General features: G+C 36.0%; 1 pseudogene; it reads left to right on the top strand.

Annotated features, from left to right (window-relative positions):
* Positions 1-1,538: 1,538 nt before the first annotated feature.
* Positions 1,539-2,314, top strand: LOC140712784 (large ribosomal subunit protein uL30 pseudogene; annotated as a pseudogene).
* Positions 2,315-3,888: the final 1,574 nt, after the last annotated feature.

The raw sequence follows: 3,888 nt of genomic DNA, 5'->3' as shown, positions 1-3,888 counted from the left end.
GGAACTGGAAAGGCTTATCAGAGTTGTCAGGTGTTAGGCTGACATAGTTGGTCCTTTATTCTCCTGCCTCAATCAGTCATTAGAAGTGAGCTAGAAAACCATGGCTTTGGTGAGGGTAGCTCTCTGCAGCTGAGGCCAACTCTGAAGAGGGTGTTAGCTGAAAACTGCTGACAGTACTCTCAAGCAACTGGAGCGATCTGGGAGTCACATCTCCAAATCTATCTCACTGTGGAAAAGAGGCAACTTTGAGTTGGTGGAAAGGTAAAAATCATTCACTTTGTTTCTAAGCTTATAAATGTTATCTAACTCGCAATTGCCAGTGTAACCTGTCCACATTAGTTATAAAGAAATGAGATGATGTTATCAAGTGAAAAGTTGAATCAGTGATGTAGCACAACGCTGAGGTACCTCACGTACTCACAGACTAATTTATGGCTATGATGGCACTATGGAGCAGTGGAGAAAATAAGTCTTCTTCTTCTTCTTCTTTTTTTTTTTTTTTAAAGGTATCTTACATGTTTAGATTTTAAAACATTCACAAATTGCAAATTGCACTTTTTGTACATTTGACAAATGTATAGAGTTGCATATACACCACCATGATACAAAACAGTTTTACTGCCCCAAAATATTCCTGAATGCTACACCATTGTAGTCACCCCTTTGTCCTGCACTTTTCCTGGCAACCACAGACCTGTTCTCTATCTGTAAAGTTTTGGCTTTTGGGTATAAGTGGCAATATACACATACCAGAAAATTGGTAGAGACATATAGTATATCATCTTTTGTACCTGGCATCTTTCTCAACAAAATACATTTGAGATTCATCCATGTCGTTCTATCTATCAATAATTCACTGTCTTTTATTGATAGCAGTTTTATATGAATGTACCATAGCCTTCTTTTAACCACTATCAATTGAAAGACAACTGGGTTATTTCCAGTTTGGTAAGCACATGCATGTTTTTCTGTGAACATAAGTTTTCATTTCTCTTGAGCAAAAAAAAGCTGTTTTTAAATAAATAGTGTTGGATGAATTGACTCTCTATAAGGGAAAAACAATTTTCATATTATATACACAAAAATTAGCAGTGGATTGTAAATTTGTGTCAAATATTTTTAAGTAGAATAAGCAATTAACCCTAAAGAAAAATTTTACTGGTATTTTAGTAAACTTAAAAATATTAAATGTATTAACTATAATAATTTTAAACTATATTAAAAAGAAGAAATTTGGTTATCAAAGACATCAGTAAGAGAGTGAAAAAGGCAAGTACTAGAGTGAATTAATATATATGTAATATATATATGACTAGCAGAAATTTTATATCCAGACTTCACTTATTTTTGCATAATCAATTAGAAAAGTGCAAACAAAGAGGGAAAAATGGGCAAGAGACCTGAACAAGCAACCTAGAAAAGATGACACCCAATGGTAAACAAATTTACGAATATGAGCCCAATCTTTTTAGTTATCAGAACAATGCAAATTAGATCCACAATTCAATACTCCAACACTCATACTCCAGAATGGTTAAATTAAAAGTCTGACAATGCCTCTTTCTCCGGCTGGAACCATAGAGGGTGTAGAAGAGAAGAAGAAGGTTCTGCTGTGCCAGAAACCCTTAAGAAAAAGCGAAGGAATTTCACAGAGCTGAAGATCAAGTGCCTGAGAAAGAAGTTTGCTCAAAAGATGCTTAGAAAGGCAAGGAGGAAGCTTATCTATGAAAAAGTGAAGCACTATCACAAGGAATATAGGCAGATGTACAGAACTGAAATTCAAATGGCGAGGATGGCAAGAAAAGCTAGCAACTTCTATGTACCTGCTGAACCCAAATTGGCATTTGTCATCAGCATCAGAGGTATCAATGGCGTGAGCCCAAAGGTCCAAAAGTTTCTTCAGCTTCTTCGCCTTCGTCAGATCTTCAATGGAAGCTTTGTGAAGCTCAACAAGGCTTCGATTAACATGCTGAGGATTGTAGAGCCATATATTGCATGGGGGTACCCCAATCTGAAGTCAGTAAATGAACTAATCTACAAGCTTGGTTATGGCAAAATCAATAAGAAGCGAATTGCTTTGACAGATAACGCTTTGATTGATCGATCTCTTGGTAAATATGGCATCATCTGCATGGAGGATCTGATTCATAAGATCTATACTGTTGGAAAACGCTTCAAAGAGGCAAATAACTTCCTATGGCCCTTCAAGTTATCTTCTCCACGAGGTGGAATGAAGAAAAAGACCACCAATTTTGTCGAAAGTGGAGATGCTGGCAACAGGGAGGACCAGGCTTATTAGAAGAATTATTATTATTATCTAATTATCATTAGAAGAATCATCAACAGGCTTATTAGAAGAATGAACTAAGGTGGCTACTATGATTATTTTTCTAAGCTGGTCAGTTAATAAACAGTATCTGCTCTCAAATTGAAAAAAAAATCTGATAATGCAAAGTGTAACGATGGATATGAAACAATTCTGTACAACCACTATCACTATTTATTTACAATCTACAGAAATGAGTATTGATGTGCAACAAAAGGCACACACAAGAATGTGTCAGAATTATTTGTAATAGCTCCAACTGGAAACTTTCCCAAAAACATCAAGATGAAATGGAACAATGCGACTATGGTATATTTCAAATGATACAATATCACCATGAAAATGAAAAAATAATTTAAAAAAAGCTGTCACAAACAAAATATTAAACAAAAGAAAAGATAAACATGACAGTATTTGTGAAGTTCAAAACAGACATAAAGGCAAAATTTGAATATGGTTAGAAATAGGGTTGTGGTTACTTGAGGGAGGGGCAGGGGTATAGGGAAGGCCCCACATAAGTTCTTTCTTGACCTTGGTGATAGTTTCAAGGTCATTTTCTTTTTAAAACTATGTTGAGCTACATCTTTATGAACACTTTTCTATACAGATGTTATATATTAATTCTAAATATTTTAAAAATATGTAAGAGACACTACAAGGTTCCTGATAACTGAGCACGACTAAATTAGTGGTAACTTTAATCTAAATATTATGTTTTAATTTCTTTTCAAAAAATTAGAAAACATATTAAGCTGTCCAGTAGTTTGGTGGTATACAATCAAGAAAGGAGGAAAACCATTTGGGAGGATGACTCAGCACCTGATATTCTCTTCTTTTTAGCTCATGTGACTTTTCTTTCTTTGCTCCCAATCAACTCCTCTGATAGGAGGACAGTTCAGCTGGATGTCAGTGCATGTCCTGGGTTTTGCTACTGCTGTCTTCAGTGTCTGCCTGTGTGTATGTGCATGTGCACCTGAGTGCACCTCTTCACCAACTCCCTGGTTTTGTTGGGAAGGCATTTCCTAAAATCCTTCCTTCCTCTTACTTTCCCCATTTTTCTGCACCCGCTAGGTAGAGGTAGATCTGAATAGTAAGTCTGAGAGAATAGCAAGGTGTGAGTTGCCCAGACACTTCCTCTGTTCTCTTCCCTTCCTCTTACCCAGAACATGGCTTTCTTTTTCTCAGCCACTTTGTCCTATACAACATTATCCTAAGTGCGGAAAGTTTCTCTTCTTTGAGGGTGTAGGTAGTAAGTCCATTCGGCTGTTATGCTAAACTTAATCTTGCAACCTGGCCTTTCTTAGCAGTAATGCCAATACCCACAAGGTCTTCATCTGTCTTGCTCTTTTGTTTTGTTTTGTTTCTCATTTGCTTCAGAGCCAGAGTGGAAAGAAGGTAGAAAGGATGGGCTAATTATTGAGCATTTTCATGACTCAAATAACACATATAAACTCCAATGTAGAATGTGTTCATGGAATTTTATATGAATTGAGTCATTCTCTTAAATATTTTACTATATTCTAAATTTGATATTAGCAATACATCTCTTGCTATCTCTTCTG

The sequence above is a fragment of the Chlorocebus sabaeus genome, chromosome 11 (assembly GCF_047675955.1).
Source record: "Chlorocebus sabaeus isolate Y175 chromosome 11, mChlSab1.0.hap1, whole genome shotgun sequence".
Classification (NCBI taxonomy): Eukaryota; Metazoa; Chordata; class Mammalia; order Primates; family Cercopithecidae; genus Chlorocebus; species Chlorocebus sabaeus.
The sequence above is the reverse complement of the archived record's forward strand: the minus strand, read 5'-3'. Positions and strand labels throughout refer to the sequence as shown.